At 35.7% G+C, this 18,816-nt stretch overlaps 1 protein-coding gene across 2 annotated transcripts in view; it reads right to left on the bottom strand.

Moving 5' to 3' along the window:
- Positions 1-13,762, bottom strand: part of LOC142344823 (eukaryotic translation initiation factor 3 subunit A-like) — a 143,114-nt gene extending 129,352 nt beyond the window's left edge. For both annotated transcript variants that reach the window (XM_075396802.1, XM_075396805.1), the window contains exon 1: positions 13,756-13,762. The gene's annotated coding sequence lies outside the window, so the exon portion shown is untranslated. The remainder of the gene's footprint in view (positions 1-13,755) is intronic.
- Positions 13,763-18,816: the final 5,054 nt, after the last annotated feature.

Here is an 18,816-nt window from a genome sequence, read left to right as displayed (position 1 = left end):
TCATCAGGAAATTTGTTTGTATCTCGCCAAAAGAAATAGTGTTGTTTATTTTCTTCAAATAAAAAAGCTTGATCTGAAAAAAGTTTAGATTAAGATCGATTTCAAAACGGGGTAAACAAATCGTTCAGTAAATGGTGTGCCTAATATAAGTGTTCAGTGTTCGAAAAACTGTGCTCAGTCAAATTTCTCTTTTTGTCGGACATACATAATCAAAAATTAATATTGGAAACTGTAAGCCCCGTGCTGACGGAAAGTATTGAAGGATACTTTGTCCATTTAAGCTCAATATTTCAATACTACATTCTTCAAAATCGAGATTAATATCTGTAGATGAGTTCAACTTGGAAATGTCAGCTCCTAATTTGACGGAAACAAATCCAAGGTATTGTGAAGAATAGAAAACATGAATGAGAAAACTTTCTGCTAAAGGGTTGCTGACTTCCAGTCACAATTTCATAACGATCCTCTGATCAGTTAACTGCTTTTGAAATTCAGATTCCTACAGCCCCCTAATTGTTACCGTGACCAGACCAACTTTTGAGCAAAAATTTTACTCAGCACTAAGGTTTATGTTTAAGCGTTAATCATGTTTATTCTAAAAATCAGTTAATTTAAAAAAAGTTTTTGAGTGGAGCTGCTAAAGCAAATTTGATATATCTTTATACTCATTTTGAATGCAGCGAGCATTATACAGCAGAAATTTATTACCCTTTTGAGCGTCAAATAGCGTCAAAACAGCCTAAGCAGAAATTTGTGAGGAACCTCTCTCCTGCAAGCTTGGAGTTTTAGCTCCTAATCGTTACGACCAACCCGTCAAGCTTCCGTGGCACAAATTTTCAGCCTCAAACGCATTTTCTAGCTTCTACATTTCTATTTTCCTCACTTCCCTTTGCTTAGTGAGTATATCCCTCCGGCTTTTTCGAAGTTTTGCGATTGTAAAAACAAAATTTCTTCTGAGTTTGCGGTCCAGAGCTTTGATTAAGTCAGCTGAAAAGGAAAGGCCTTTAGTTTTGAAAGGAACAATTTAAAACAGATAGGAGTATTGTTAGGGAGTACTAACGCCATCCGTTGTTAGCAACATTAGGCGAGGAAAAAATCAGTCCACGATGGTTGAAAAAGGACAAAATGGAAAACTTGATAAGCTGTGGAGCGACTCAGATAGTCTTGTTGTAGCAATGGATGCTTGTGACCTTCCAATTATTGTAATTGGTGTCTTATTGTTTGGACCCAAACAACTTTTGGGACATATGTTCATTGAGGTATAATTCCTCGCAGCCGTTGACATAGCTACACATGTATTGAGCGAGAACAACACAGAGGCTAAGATTTGTGAAATTGAAGCCTCCGCAAAATTTTATGCTAAAATGTGCTCAACAAAATGTGCAGGTTCTTTAAAGGCCAGATTTGCTTGTAGCACTTTTTGACAAAAACTGGATTAAAAATAAGGAAGAACGCAAATGAGAAAACTTTAATGATCTATAAAACAATGATTGGTTCTAAAAACTCGACGGAACAAAAGATGAAACTTTAATGAGAACCGTAGCTGACAGTTGCTGCGTCCACACATTGCTGAAAATTGTGGAGCTATAAGTAGCATTGAATGGATAAGTCAGGATGACTGTCGCACAGTAGAAAAATTTATGACCTTCGAAGCTATGTACATCGACAAGTTGAAGCAAGGGCCAAAAACATGCGGTAGTGGGAATTGGTAGTGGGAACTCACCCAAAAATTTTAGCTCAAATCAAATTTTTGATTGAAACTGAGGGCGAAAAATATTTTGTACGTGGCAAAACCAAAAAGCAAAACCCCAGAGGAGAGACACTATAGATTAAGAAAATATTCGGAATTATCCCAGAAAAAAAAATTTAGCAAAACTAAAAAAACCTTGGTAAAAAAGTATCAACGAAGATTATAACAGTTGTATATTTGAAATTGAAAACATGCTAATTACTGTAAATATGTAAAAAAAACTTCAAAACATTTATTTTTGAATGATTCCTAGAACTGTTTAAAATGTTGTCTCAGACAAAGATAGATTCTTGTTCAATTTAATTTTATAAATTTTTGAAACCGTTGCAAGCTCTCGATGAACGTAAAGTTCGAAAAAGTAAGTTTTTGAAATGAGATCTAATTTTTTATTGAGAAATCCATTTCGTCTGCAAAGACAGGAGAGGACAATTCACTCAAAGAATCCATTCCTAAAGGATACAAAAAAATTGCATTGGCCACATTATTTAAAAGTAAAAATAGTTTGATTTGAATGACTAGCTATAAAACAATTTGTACACATAGACAACAACAATCGTGAGACGGTTTCAATTCAGCTTCAAATAAAAAACCTGGTTCTAAATTAATATGGTGTTAAAGGATAACAACTGTGTCGTATTGGCGTTTAATGTGAGTTGATTCTATTTTCGGTATTTGTCTTCTTCTAAGTTCTTAATGAATTGTGTTCATTACTTTCATGTTTGTTTTGAAGTTTTCCAGAAAACTGTTGACATTTAACAGAAAAAAATTCAAATTTTTGTTAGTAATCGATAGAGTAAAAGTATTTCAAGATTTTTGAAATTATTGATGTGATGTAAGGAGAATTGTGAAACTGAAAAACCTCTTTTTGCAAATTGGCGTGATGTGTGCATCCCTCTAAACTGTTTGGAAATTTTTCATCAGAAAACAATTATTGGAAAAAAAACCTGCGGATGTTTTAAGATAGAGTATTTACCAGATTTCAATGAACAAGCATTGATGTATCTCAAGTCTGGTGCTTTGTTGACGTTTTGGTTGTCATTAACTTTAAATATTTTACTCAAATCAAAGAGTCCGAAATTGAACGTTTCAAAAAAAGTTGATTTTTGCTTAAACGTTCAATGGTTAGTACTGCCTCATGTAGATGCTCATTTGGCTGTGTGAAATAATAACTCTGTGAAACGCGTTAAAAATTTTAATTTATATTGTTTCATGTTTTCGTTTTTTGATTATTTGCTCTAATTTCAGAGATGTTTACACTGCTGCTTTTTTTCATCTTTCCTATAATTAACTTTTTTCCCTCTTTTTATGTTTCAAAATTTTACAGGAGTTCGTTTGATTATTGGCTCTGTACCTTTTCTATTTTTCTACCTAAGAGTTTACAATACTTCTTATTTGATGCAATCGCATCAGCACTTTGCGTCAATTTGTTTTCATTAGAAAATCCATGTTTCTTGGTAACTGACTTCTAATCGCTTTTACTCTTCGTTTATTTTTCGGACTCATGCTTTTCCTGAAATCTAATTTGGTTTCTGCCGATGCTTGTTGCCCAAAATTTGTCAATGAAGACTCTATTTAAATCTGCACACATCTAATTGCAGTATTTTGTTGGTAATTTATTCTCTTTTCTGTAGGAGCAAGGTTTCTATTAAAAATTTCATCAAGACGATTGTTTATATCAGGCCAAATAAAATAGTTTTGTTTATTTTCTTCAATTAAAGAAACTTACTCTGAAAACAATTTGGATTATGATCGGTTTCAAAAAGAAGTAACAAACGGTTCAAGAAATTGTGTGCCTATAATCGAAAAACAGTGTTCAGTCAAAGTTCTTTTTTGTCGGACATACATATACAAAAATTATTATTGGAAACTGTAAGCCTCGTCCTGACGGAAAGTATTGAAGTATAATTTGCCCAATTATGCTCAACATGTCAATACTAAATTCTTCAAATTCGAGATTAACCTCTGTAGATGAGAACACCTTTGAAACGTCAGCGCCTAACTTGACCAAAAAAATCCAAGGTATTGGGAACAATAGGAAACATGAATGAGACATTTTTCTGCTAAAGATTTGCTGACTTCCAGTCACAAGGTCACAAAGATCATTTATCTGCGTTTGAAATCAAGATTCTTCCAGCCCCCTTGTTGCTACTGTCTGATATGACCTATTTAAGCAAAAATTTTACTCAGCACTAAATCTTATGTTTAAGCTTTTATCATGGGTAATCCAAATTTCAGTTAATTTAAAAATAATTTTTGAGTGGAGCTGCTAAAGCAAATTTGATATATCTTGATACTCATTTTGAATGCAGTGAGCATTATACAGCAATTTTTTTTTACCCTTTTGAGCGTCAAATAGCGTCAAAACATCCTAAGCAGAAAGTTTTGAGGCATCTCTCTCCTGCAAGCTTGGAGTTTTAGCTTTAAATCGTTACGACCAACCCGTCAAGCTTCCCTGGCACAAATTTTCACCCTCAAGCGCATTTTCCAGCTTCTACATTTCTGTTTTCCCCACCTCCCCTATCTTAGTGCGAGTATATCCCCTATGTTAGTGACGCATATGCATTGTAACATGCTATATAGCAAGACATAGTTTTTAACTGGGGACATAAAAACACTGGGGGGCTGAAACAGAATAGATCCACTATTTATATGGTAGCATGTCGTATAATATAATCTTTATGTGGGGCACAAAACGATTACCGATTGCATTTTTTGCTCCTTTTTCCGTTAAAACTCCCATGAATGCTCTGCCATTCTACTTTCAGACTATAACAGATATATTCACTTCAATACTCTTGATTTCATGAGTTTAAAACATAGGTTGAAGAGCTTCCTTTAGAACCAGTTGCTGTTTCCAACATAATGTTAATTTATTTGTACTATATTGAAAGTTACAGAATAACTAATGAAAAGCTCGTTCTTCAAATTAACTCGTTAACAATTCTATTTTCCAATCCACTGAGGCTCTGATATTGATAAATCAGATATTCACGATTCAAAAAGTTTTAAAAACAAACTCATTTCTCCCTTCTTTTGTTAGCTTCTCCTCTGCAATTAAAAAAAAATCAATCGATCTCTTTACTTTTTGCAGGCTTGGCAACTGTATGCAACTATTGGTTTCATTAATTTTTTCCGATTCCTAGAACGTCGTTATTTGCATAAACATTGTAGAAGTGGTAGAAGTTCAAGCTTCAGAGCTCGTTTTTTAACGGATGTTTTCACTCTTGATGGTCCAAGTTAGGAGTTTATGAATTTGTTAAAAAAAATTGCAGGTTCGTTAATTGCAGTACTTCCTGCATGTGCACTTTTTGGTTTCAGAAAAACGAGTTTCGAAAAATTGTTTGTGGAATGGTGTGAGAGTTGCTTTGCTTGCTAAATATTTAAACTTTGGGCAGGTACATACAAGGAATTTGTAATGTTTGTTTTTGTTTGTCTGTAAAAGTTGTTGTCTGTTCTCTGTAGTCTTGTTCTTGAAAAAACAATTCGACTGATTTAGATTGTCTTTTTATTTTGCAATTAGTTTTTTGAATTAATTCTATGTTGTATTGGCTGTACAGGAAAGCTAATATGATAAAGATATTTGGTTTTCAATATGAAAGCAGGTATCTAATCTTAATATTGTTCCGTTGTAACTCAGTCGTTTTGCAACAATCCGTTTTGTTACTAGTTTCTAAAATTTCTCGACGTCCGCCATTTTGCTTTTCCTGGAATTCCAAGATCGGGAAGCGAACGTTTCTATGTTACTATGATCATTATATATCTACAAATTTTAGTTTCCTGTAAACTGGGCAGTTTCTGGTTTCATTTCTTTTGATTAAAAAGAGGCTTGCAATTGACTTTGTTCTCCTTGATAAAAGTACAAAGTTCAAATATAAAAATTGTGTTGCATATCCGGCAGCAACCTCGAACGAAAAATCAGCTTACCTTCTGGTTATCAAACTATTCCGAGCTCCCCCCCCCCCCAAAAAAAAAAAAATGACTAGATTGACTTTTTTAGCTACTGGGAGCTATCGATCTGGACCAAGAGTGGTTCCTGGGAGTCAAGGGAAAAAACAGTTTAGGTTTGTGGCGGTGATAGAACTCGCGCCAAGGCACAATCTTGTGGCGATGACATATTTGGAAAATTTTCCTTGTATCAAGCTTTCAGTGACATTCACTCTTTCTTGCAGTGGCAGTTAAACTAATCATCTTGCTTTTCTTCATCGAACTCTAAAATGAGTCCGTCGATCTATTCTTCTAAGCATTTTTCTTCTTTGGGATTTGTTGTCTGGGTTGCGCCGCAGTTGTTTTTTCAATGATAGTTTCGTGGACTACCAGTGTGTTATTGCCATTTCCTACAATTCTGAGACCATTTCGTGTGAATGGCAGTCTAGAGATTTTTTATCTCTAAACCACTCTGCTGTCATATTGACTTTTCTGTGGCAGTGATTTAAAAAAAAATCCTAAAATTTCTTGAAGAAATTTGTAGTAATAAGCACTAATTTGAGCTTCGAAGATGGATGTAGTCTCTATGCTCTCAGCTATCACATTTAGAACGGCTTTACCAATCAATTAGGCCGATTTTGGTTTCCTTTAGGTCTTGGAAGAGAATTCGGCATTGGACTTTTGTCATATCTACTGTTTGTGCATATTTGCGATCGGGGCAAGATGAAATACTGTGGCCTGATCGATAACGAAATTTCAGGAACTTAATTTTGCCTTGAAAATTTGGATCACTAGAGTAAATATGATGGAAGATGTTTCTTCCGTCTGAATTCGCAAGCTCCATTGCTCAAATCTTCTGATTTTCGTCACAATCTTCTTATTTTCAAATGTCTTTTTCAACTCTCGGCCAAAATTTTGCCAATATCTCTGGATTTCAAATTTGTTAAAAGAGTGTCATTGTTCTACAAAAATTCAACGCATAAAATCTTACAAAAATTCACCGCATAAACTCTCATGTAAGAAATGCGGTGAAAGCGGCGAATGCGGTGAAAAAAAATAATTCACCACATTTCACCGCATTTCATACAAAAATTCACCGCAAAATTCACCGCATTTCGTGTCTTTCCCATTATAGCCCCCCCCCCCCATCTTAGTGGTCAGATAACCTATATTCCCCCAATCATGGTAAATATACAATAATGGGGGGGGCTATATTTTCATGGGGGGCTATAATGGGAAAGACCCCGCATTTCTTACAAAAATTCACCGCATATGATTTCCAAAGTTTACTCAATCTGATTTAAATTCACGAGAAATTTTTAATACGTAAGTGAAAGTTGGAGCAGTGGACTAAGCAGTGGAAGGCATGTAGGAGGTCAGAGGTTCGAACCCTTGTGAGGACGATTCTTTTTTGTAAGAATACTGAGAACGCGGTGAAAATAAATAATTCACCGCGATTCACCGCATTCACCGCAAAAAGATGTAAGAAATACGCGGTGAAAATTATTTTTTTTTCACCGCATTTCATACGAAAATTCACCACCAAACCTCGACCCGGGTGGGTCAAATGGATCATTTTAATATCCATGCCTCATGGAATTGCGAAGCAGACTGCTCTGATCCGGCTATCGTGACCATATCTGCTCCAATATGCATGGTGGATCATTTGCATGTGTGTTGCGCATTTTGCAAAATTTTTCCGCATTTTGTGTTGTTGCTGAATAATTATGACACTCGACTGCAAATTGAAGCATAAACCACGCGAGGAAATTTAATCCTTCAAGTGAGTTTTTTTCAGTTAACCAGGTTTTGATGACTTTTATAAAGATTGGCTAAGGGTTTGGAAACATCTGACTTCCTGTCTGACATTTTTTGCGGCATTTTTACCCCCTGAATTCATTGTTTGAATTTAATTAAGCGTTTAAGAACCTTGATTTATGATTGCTTAAATTGATCGCTTGGTTGTGCCGAACGATTTCTTATTGCAAGCAAAAATTCGTATAAGCTTAGAGATAGAGAGAGCAAAGTGAAGTGTCATATATCATAAAAATTTACTACCTTTTTAACAGACCTATTCTGTTAAAATATTCTGTTAAATTATTTCTTATCAAACTGTTTTACAGTAAACTAAAGTATTGAAATCAAATGAACCTTCGTTTTGACAAAAAATAATGAACTACAAGAGAACTTTCAATTTCCGCAAACGCACTTACAAACGAAGTAGTTTTGTTGGTGGTGGTCAAGAAATCCGATAGGCAAGCAAGCCGAAATTGTGAAAATGAGGTCAAGTAAGCCGAAAGATTTTGGGATACCCGTATTTTAAGTTGCCCCTGGCGGGCCGGTGGGCCTGCGCCGCTATGACCGGCCCGCGGTTTCCGGATTACATCCCACAACGGATGAGAGGCATGGCCATGGACAGCGGTCCGCTAAGGCCAGTACCCATTAGATGTCTAAAAATTGACGTATTTTTGTTTCATTGGTGCATTGGAATACATTATGCATTATAATACTACGCGCAGTATAGATTATAACGGCTAACAATGTATTATTTCTGATAGATTACATAAATATTACATAACTTTCGGCTTTCTTTTCTGTCGACTTACTTTTACTTCGGCTTCCTTTGCGTTCACCAGTTTTGTTACAACAAAAGAGCCAACAGCTTATTGCACAAATACAACGAATCACCATTGTTGAAATCACATCTGTTGACGAATTGAATCTCATAAGCGCTAACTTACATTTGGAAAGTTATTAGAATCAGCACGAACCACAATGTTACCCTTCCATGACGAAAATTCATTTACCTCTTATGTATTAGAAATTTAAGCCAAACTCTTACGAGTAGAACAATTTTATTCATTCAAGATCCTGATGTTTGCTGCCATACTTCCATCACAAGGAAAAATTAAAATTTCCCGATATCAGAATTTTTACGGTTTTTAGCATGTAAAAAAAGTATGCGGACTAACGAATGATCAAATCAAAAAATCATCAAGTGGGTTTTTTGAGCGCTTACCGTTGTTGCTAAAATACAAAACAATTAATTCAAGAGATGAACGTACATATCAAATGACTAGACAAAAAACAGAAGGTTTTCACAACATGAAATCTATACAAAACGTGCGACGCCGAATTAATTGAAACTCAATGGAAGAACTACAAATCTTAACGTGGTTTATGCATCAGTTTTCAGCAGTAAAATGCGTAATATTTACCCAGCAAAAAATAAATTTGCGGAAAAAGTTCAGAATAAATGCCAAAACGCCCAGAATTTTTTCAGTACATATATAAACCGAACTTGTTTGAAAAGCTTATGTATGTATATGAGAAGTTCTTTCAACGAATTAAAACAAGCATAGGAAAAAATGACTCCAATGAATCATGTAGTTCAAAATTACAGTAATTAAGATCTTCTGATTGTACAGTGCCAACAAAGACAACAGATTTTCTGATACACTTGACAAAATAACAATCTGCGTCAGCATTCCATGAGGCATGGATATTTGAAAAAAAATCAAATTGAACCCCACAGCTCTAGTTCGTCCAGCCCAATTTTGGCACTCTCATCTAGCATTTGAAATCAGGAAAGACTGCCAATCTTCTGGCAGAGAAATTTGGAAGACATTTGATAACCAGGAGTCGGAAACTGAAGCTCGGCTATTCCTAGAAGAAATTACAAGAGCATCAGACGCACAAAGTAAAAATTTGATTTCAGAGCTGACTCAAAATATAAACGCTAACAGTAGAAAAACAAAACAAAGATATACAAAAATAACGCTTTATCAAAAACCTTAGACCCACAATAACCAAAAATTGATGCATCAAAAAGATTACAAATCGCAGATGAACAGCATTGGAGACCCATGTCCATTTTGATCAATTTACTTTAAAAAAAACTCGTCAGGAAAATTTTACACGCACACAAATTGATCGTTAAAAGGTCCAAATGAAATCACAACCACTCCTCTAACAAAAACAATCACAAAGAGATCAGAAAACTTTCCAGAAGATCATCTATGAGCAATGGAGCTTGCTGAGGCTCAAATGTTGTCGTAAACCGCAATAAATCCAAACAGCATATCGATTGAAATATATCTGGGCAAAAATGCAAACAATTTTGTTTTGCCCAGATTGTAAACTTTTAAGAATCCAAGACCTTTATCCGAAAAGAAGTCCTGAAAAATCTACCTAATTGAAAAGCAACCACAAATAACTTTAAATGTAAACCACTAGGGTTCAATTGCAAAACAGAAAAGCATTGACAATTTCTCCGACATAGAAGCACAAATATAGGCAATATACAATTCAAATCCAATACAAGTCACTTAAATCAAAAAATACTGTTTTTTTGGGCCTAATAGTTTATTGGGATCTCCATACTCACGACAACAGAACAGCCAATATAAAAAGTAGGCAGAACAAAATAAACAGACAATTTTCAAGACCGTACTCAGCCGTGTATGATAGAGATAATAGTCGCTCTAGGGTACAATTCTCAGGAAATCGTATAACAAAGCACGAAGTGAATGACAAAAAGACACTGACTGTTAGACAAAAAAAAACAACACTGAAAGTACAGATATTGCTGAAACAACGAAAACTGCAAATTTGACAACGTTACAATGGTTTTGACAACAGTTCTTTGAACTCATACTAGAAAAAAAACCAAGACAAAAGAAAAAATTTCTAACTACCAGTAAGAAAGTAAAAGTCCCACTGAAGGTTTCATTCCAACAAATTCATAACGAAGGAGCATCTGTGTACTATCCCTAAAGTTGCAATCATTACAAAATAGCGTCTTTTCAAGAATTTCGTCACCACAACATATCAAAATTGTTTTCTCGTTGACTCAGCAGCTGCTCTAAAGGTTTATAATAGTGACACGTGGAATGAAATCAATGAAGACCCCAAATATCAAGTCACAGTATCAAAACATGTTCTCTCAGCCGCAAGTCATACACAACTCCACTCGAGTGGAAAATAATTTGAACTATACGCCGAATTTGCAGAACTTAGAATATACGACGGGGAACCACTTACTACACCTCTTTTGTGTCAACAAAAACTTTCTTATACCGAGAACTACCTTTCTCGATAATTATGTAGATTCTGTAGTAAGAATGAAAAGCAAATTGCTAATTAATCCTCAAAATAAATTAAACATAACAATTTTTGTGAGTACTCAACAAAACAGTCGCCTTATTACTTTCATTTGCTTCCCATTACAACTAACGTATTCATAGCTCATGATAAGCTTAATAGTGCACTAACCAGAACACGAGCTGGTGAGCCAGTAAATTTACAAAATGAAAAAGCCATGACTGAATTCTTTTTGTACAACCAAACCAACCCATAAGGGACCCAGCTCACTCCAGTTGGCTGCAAACCTCTCACTAATACGAGACAACGGGAGACAATTGACCCGGACAGGAAACCACCTATCAGAATACCCTTTAACTGGAAAAATTAACATACTAACTGCTTATTGAATAGAGAAGCCTTTGCCTACAATTTCACTCGTAAAATTTCCAAAGCAGTTTGACAGATTATTGGCTTCAACTAACACCTTGAAAGAAAAAACTCTGTAAAATGGATGTTTGCAGCAGACAAAAATCAAAATTGTGAAATCTATGCCAATCGCAGACTGAGAAGATTCTTATTATATATATTGCAAATGTTCATTAATTATTAACTTGGTCTCCAATATATTCAGCACCATGTCCATACCAATAATTCCGGCAATAAACAAAAGTCTTGGCGTTATAACTGAATTTTATCTTCATTGCTCTCCAGAGCCGGTTAGTCAGACAGAGCTAGATAAGACAACTTCGCGGGGAGAACTAGATTGGTCTTTATTATTTATAAAACTTGAGGCAATTAAGAAATCCTATAAAAGTAATGCCTCACTGGTACTGCAAACATGGAACAAATGCAACGCATTTTAAGGTGTTTTTGGTAATGGGATATTTTTCAACATGTTAAAAACTGATTGTTGTTACAAATATAATAATTATAAATACTCGATTGAGTATTTTGTACATCCACTTGTTTTCGTTGTGGACATTTTCTGGTTCTAATTAAAAGTTATTGCAAATAAATTTAACAATGAATTTTGCGAATTGCTGCTGAAACTTTTTTATATCCTATTGAAATTACCATAGTTTGAGAATTTTTTTGGATACTACTTTGTTATATCTGTTATACTCTTTTCCTAAATTTACTGTAAAAAAATCTCTCTTCCAAACCATCAAAATTGGAGATTCACTTGAAGAACCGGCGAACATTCATCTCCACTAAACAAAAACTTAGCTAGCACTATTGGCCAATAAAATTTCAAGAAAAATTTTTGCAGAGTGTTAAAGATACCAAAAGGGAAAATAATTATTGCCATTTCGATTGGGATGTAATCAAAAAGTTTAGAAACAATTTGATACCATTGCGTTAAAATTAGAAAACCGGGCCGAGTAGTCAACGCTGAAAAACACCAAAGACTCTAATATTGCGTTAAATATATGTAGGATCTACGCTCAATTGCATTCACCGTTACTCTTACATAGTTTTGCGTTTTTAACCTTAGATCTTACATAATTTTGCGTTAATTTTGGCGTGTTTTTATGTGAGTGTGAGGTGGGAGGCGGGTGGCGGGATTGGCGATAGGTAGTGGGGCGGCGATAGGTAGGTTTTTAAGCATAGATCTTACATAATTTTGCGCTTAATTTCTGCGTTTACATAATTTTGGGGGACTAGTTTTGGTCTTGTGTGAGAGTGCTTTTGTGAGCGTGTTTTTGTGTATATGTGAGGTGGGCGGCAGGCGGGGGGTTCGGCGATAGCTAGTGGCATTGCGATAGGTAGGAGGAGGGGGTATTTGGGTACATGAAGAGATAGGTTCCAGGGTTAGTTAACTGATTTTACAGTATCAAAAGAGATTTTTAATCAAGTTCAAATTACATGCTGTGAAAACTTGTTTAAAACTCAGGTTTATGAAGCTCAACAATTGTCTATGGAACCCCAAAATTTAGCTAATTTGAGACTACTAAATACAGTGATTATTTGGAGGATTTTCATTTAGAAACGCAAAATAAAAATCTAAGCTTGGAAACCGCAAAATTATCTAAGATGTACGCTTAGAAACGCCTAATTTAAGTGCAACGTGATGTTTCAGTCGCAGTTATAAAATGTGCGGTTCTTAAGAAACTTAAGCTACTGTGGGACGGGGGTAGACGAGGGCACAAGCTTGAAGGAGGTCAGTGCTTTGAGTCTCATCCGCAGAGTACTACGGGTTGAATTTTTGTAAGATCAAAGTTAAATTCAACGCAAAATTATGTTAGATATACGCTACATTCAACGCAAAATTATGTACAATCTGCTTATAAAAACGCAAAATTTTTTTTAAGATCAGCGGTGATTAGCGTGGACAAGTTGAAAATTAACAGCAAATTTCCTACGTAAATTTGCTTTGAATGCGTTGACTTTACGTCTCTAAACTCAACGCCTTCAAAAAAAAGTTATGTGAGAAAATTTTGTTGCATTTTTTGACTTTTCAACCCTAGTTACCACTTACACAATAGGCGCAAAGATCCACGGCTCGGGAACGTTGCGGAAAAAGTTTCTCTCGACTGTTCGTTCTTAATGAATTTAAAAAAGGAACAAGAAACAAAAGAGAAATCAATTGTTCATTTCTGGTATGCATGGAAGAATGAAACGCAGGCAGAAGTTTAAAATTTAACATGGAAAAATTTCCGCTTCATTTTTGTTGGTAGCAGACCAGTTTTGAGCTCTTGCCTACTTCGGAAATCAATTGTTTTTATCCATCCTGTTTCGTTTTAAAATGCATTTGCAGGATAAAAATTTGTAATGGAAGCCAATAAACAAAATTGCCACGTTTGTCAGATGCAATTTGGAACCAACTGATATTTTTCACAACTAGTGGAAGGTGAACTGTAGGAAACTGTAAAAACAAAGCAGATTGTGTCCAAGCAGTTGTTTAGAAAGATTTATTTCTTTAATGATTAGAAGTTTTGGAGGCCAAAAAAATGAAAACCCAAAACAAAAGTTTTAGATTTCAACATTCCAGCTAGATTTAATAAGTTTTGATTTTTTCTCGAGGCGACCAAACGATTAGTCTGTCAGAAGACCAAATTCATTCTGGCTAATAGCGGAATATAAAAAAGGATCTTGGCCTTTATTTGTTTTACTTTGTTTGATTACAAATGAAATCGTATATACATTAAAACAAATGACGGTAATAAGGTAAAACAAATAAAGGCCAAGACCATTTTTTGTATTCCGCTATTAGCCCGAATGAATTAAACATAAATATCCCAAAGTATGAGTCAAACAAAGAGAGGTCTCTGCCATTCAGATTTTCATTTAAGCTGATTTCCAGACTAGTTTCCACGTTAAGGTCTGCGGCTAAACAAGGACTCACACCGCCACAACAATAAAATTGTTTCGCCATGCTGTGGATATTGTCTTTTATTTGATCAACAAATGGTCTTCATTGTCTTCAATTTAATCGTTGCAATGTTTCCGTGACGATTGGGTCAAGCTGCTGTATGTAGAATATATAATTTTTCAAATCAATCAAATGACCAAGCTAAACAAAAATACTTATAAAGACATGAAAGCGCTTGATACAAACAACTTTTTTTGTTAATTAAATTGCGTTTTAAAGCAACAGCAGCTAGAAGTAATTATACTTTATCAATGCAACTAATCGAACGCTAATTAACAATGAACAAAAGCAACTTCGACTAATCAACAAGATCTATTAGAAGCTACAAAGCTAATAGACAAAGAGACGACCCCTTTGTTAATAAACGGCAAAAAGTCTAAGAGGGCTAATTACACTTACGGTCACGAAATCCGGGTAGCCTCAATAGCGACGACTCTTGGGTTTTGGTTCCTTGGGTTTATTCAAGGCACCCACGAAAAGCATAGAGTGAGACTCGTTATCCTTGCGGGTTTCAAACCAAGTATAAATTGCGCCATTTTCGCTGCCCCGGCTATTGCCCGAATAATAACCACAAATCCCATTGTCTGCATCGTACTCAATAATATGCACTCCCGTGATCTTGGCCGGGGCAAGCAGGTCGATAGTTTGGATACCGCGTTCTTTCAGGCTCTGATTAAGATCTATACGCGGAAAGTAGTAACTGTCGTACCACTTCTTAAGGTAACTGTCCCGAGCTACCTCCGACGCGACGGCGAGTGCTTCGGAATTGTTGATTGACCATGTAAGTCGTGTACTAACGCAGGCAAGGAAACATTTATAACTGTTAGTCGCGCAATCTTTCACGTCGATCAGTTCCTTCGGCAGATCTATTGAAGGAGCATCTCTAACATTAAAAGGAAGCTTCTCCTTAGGCTCCAAACCTAATGCCCGACAAATTGTTATCCGCTTCTTCTCACTTATTTGCACCAATCGTTTACCATCGATAGTAAGAAGACGTCGATAGGCGCATACAGTAGAAAGCGAAGTAAGAGAGCGGCATATATCCCGCAACTTGCAAATGTCGTAACAATCAGCGGCAAAACTTTCTAATGCTTTTCCCGCACCTTTATGGTCAAGAATTACATCGTGAATATGTTTTAAGTTTCCCATGCTGCTGAGGCGGGAACAACTGTTCTTCCGTTCTTTCGAAGAACGCCATCAAAAAATGATGGCGTTTTGACTTAGAAACGAAAGCGTTCCGGGACAAATTGTCGATACACGTATTAGGAATGATCTTATTAAGATGGTAGTCGGAAATTTGATTATATTCAATTGGGTCCATGGATAAAAGAAAAGGAACCAAATGAATAATGAAAAGAAAACAACGTTTAGATAAAAAGAGAAGAATATAGTTTGGTATATAAAGAAGTGAATCAAAAACGAGCTGCTTTAAAATTGTGGTATAAAGAATGATAGCAAAGCAGAATGAATGAGAACTAGTATCGAGTTTGATAAATTTGACTAAGAATTTAGAAAATTTTTCAAGAAATACGGAATCTACCAAGTTCGGTCAGCATCCCCAATTTCTGAGGAAAGTGACCTATCGACATGAAAATTTGGGAGCGGATAGAAATGATGATTTCAATAGGACCTTATCAGGGGGTATTTTTCGATATGAGAGTTTGAACCCGAGCTATTAGCGCCCAAAGTGAGTTAGGTCGAAGTAGGAGGAAGTCATACTTAGCGTCACTGTTATCTCTTACAAATCACAGGATTTGCAACCCTAAGTACGCTAATTACAAATGAAACATAAAACAGGCTTAAATCGTCTTTCCCGGGTCACTATCCCAGGAAAACTGGGAAAACGCTTAACTCATAAAACTTCTAAACTATTCATTGAAAGTTAACAAAAATCGGGATGAGAGTCCGAGGCAGCATGTCCTTCTGATAGGAGTAGGTTTTAAATCCCAGGATGATGTCATTTAAAGTTTTTTCCATGGAAAACCTAAGAACATGGAAGTTATTAAGTTTTAAAGGTTATGTCGGCAAATTGTTTTTTTCAAATAGCACATACAGTTTAGATTGGATAAAAAAGTTAAATGAGGATGGTTTGCAGTTTCTGTCTACACCATGTATTGCGCTATAGCGAAAATTGGAAAATAGCACAAGGAAACACTATGACTCCTGAAACAACAAAAATTTGCCCGAAATTGTAAGAACGAAGGAAAAAAGAAAATTATAGATTATAATGTTGAAATTATAGGCTAAGTCAACGCTCACTCCCTATGTCGACATAAATTTCGGATTACTCAGATTTCACAAATGAACTCTTCCATGGGTGTTTTCAAGCATGCAGAAGATAACGAAGAATGAAAAAAGAGACTCTAAATTACCCATCCCATTCTGAAACGGACCTGCGAGATTTCAGGAGGGCATTCATGTCGCAATTAGGGTCCCGACGGAAATTCAGACTACTGTTAGAAATATTTTATGGGTTGACTTTTTAAGCAGTTTTAAAGATAGACAAAGGGCAACTATAGATGTTTTTGTTTTGATAAAAGTATATAATTGACGTTTGGCCCATTGAGAAATATGTCGCCATTTAACCCAACTAGAAAATCTCTGTTAGCAGAAAGATGATTATCATTTTTGAAACGGAATGGTTGGTCATTGGAACGGAATACTTCGGAACATTCAGGGGACGTTAGGGAAATTTCCGAAACGTACGGGTTAAATTGCGACATGCGCAAATATTTCGTTGGCCTAATCTTGCAAATGGTGATCCTAGCATGACGACCTTGATTATTTGTGTGCTCTATCAGATTACTTTTGATGAATTTGGTATATGGTAGGGGAGGATTTTCGAACATTGGTTTTTAATTGGTTCAAAAGTCAGGTGATTCGTTTCTTCAGTACAATAGGGAGGAGCTAATATTATGCAAAGCATTTGACGTTTGGTATTTAGTAGGCGGATTGGTATTTGCGTGAACGAATTTGCATAACTTGTGATACAGTTAGGGGTAGTGCAGCTAGACTTGCTTCGTTGACCAATGAGAGTTGAGTTCATCTTCGGAAGAGCGTTCCAAAAGAGCGAAAGTAAAGAAATCAATGCAGCTAGCAATCAACCATCCCCCAAAGAGAGCGAGTACTAGAACAAAGAGGTGTAATGACAGAAGTTCACACAGGTAACGATTTCTAATGCCACGTGGCAGAAGGCGTTGGATCTAAGTTATTGAGAGTAGAAAGCCAAAACCGCGAGGAGAGAGAACGAAAAGAGAGGATACAGAACAGTTGGTTCTAGAGAGAACGAAGAGAGAGGATACAGAACAGTTGGTTCTAGAGAGAACGAAAAGAGAGGATACAGATCAGTTGGTTCTAGAGAGAGAAGAAAAATTTAAAAGTAAGTTTGAGGTTGATTAATCTTTGTCAAGACCAGTTGGACTGTGAGACAATTTGCAATCAACAACTTTGACTTTTAGATTTTGTTAAGACGGAAACGCATAATTTAAGATAACTTTAAAAATAGGACTGAAATAGTTAGGAAGACTTTTCAGAAACGGAAAACATTTTTCAGAAGTTGGGAATTGATTTGATGAAAATTCTTTTTAGAAGTGTTCACCCATTATTTAGTGTAAATATTTTTTGAGTTTATGTATCTACATTTTCGGTTGATTAATTAATTGCATTTGAGAACATTTCTTGCCGGTGTTTGTGTTACTTTGGCTTGATTACTTATTTTTGACTGTTAATTTATTTAATCAACGGAACTTTTGAACGGCGGCCGAGAGCAACTGAGGACAAAAGACATCAGTTTCAGCAAATAGACGACCCACCGAATAAACCTTTTGAAATCGATAGAGACTTGGGCGCTAGCCGGTCCTCAGCTAGAAGCCTTCTAACGACAAAATAAAAAATTCTACACTGTACAAATGTCGAATAAAGCGAAAAAAGCAAAAAAGTATTAAGTTTTGCTCATGCATGTTTTTGAGAAAGAGCGAGAGAAGAGCCCCGAAATTTTTTTCCTCGTAACAAGCTGCTTAGAATATAACTGTCTTATTTAGCCCAACAAATTTCTCCCATAACAATAACAATTTATTAATGCGACTGGTCATTTGTTAACAATTTTTGGCGGTTAAGAGGTTACAACAGCCTACTGGGAATTTTTCGGCGGCAATTAGTCGTTAGGCAGTTTTGCTGTTTTGCTTGTTTTTTTCTCAGTTTCTAAGATGTGTTTATGATGTGAAACCAAACATCGTCTTGTTTGTCTTTTTTATTTTTGGGATGTTCTTTAGTGAATTGTGCGTTCCAGAATACACTTTATTAGAAAAGATCTTGTTTCAGCTATGAAATAGAAAGGGAACGTAAAATCCGACGTTTGACATTTTGATGACTGAAGTTGATAATAGCGTGGGTCTATTGAGAGTCTTTTCCTAAATACACTTGAGCCAAGCTTGGTCTTTGCTTGGGTCGAGGAATTAGTTTTTTGGGGTGTAATAAACTTGTCGTTTTTTTCTTCATTTTTTCCGTGTTTGTGCAAGCATCAACGAGTTGAAACCAAACTCGCACTGTAACTGGCATTCTGAATTAGAAACAGTTGTTAGTTATCAAAAAATATAAGAAATACTTGCAGTAGAAGACTCAGTTGTTGACCATTGCAATACAACAGAATAATGGTAGATGTATGTTTTTCACAAGGCGGCAAAAT

The sequence above is a fragment of the Convolutriloba macropyga genome, chromosome 8 (assembly GCF_964194025.1).
Source record: "Convolutriloba macropyga chromosome 8, txConMacr16.3, whole genome shotgun sequence".
NCBI classification, from domain to species: Eukaryota; Metazoa; Xenacoelomorpha; order Acoela; family Convolutidae; genus Convolutriloba; species Convolutriloba macropyga.
The sequence above is the reverse complement of the archived record's forward strand: the minus strand, read 5'-3'. Positions and strand labels throughout refer to the sequence as shown.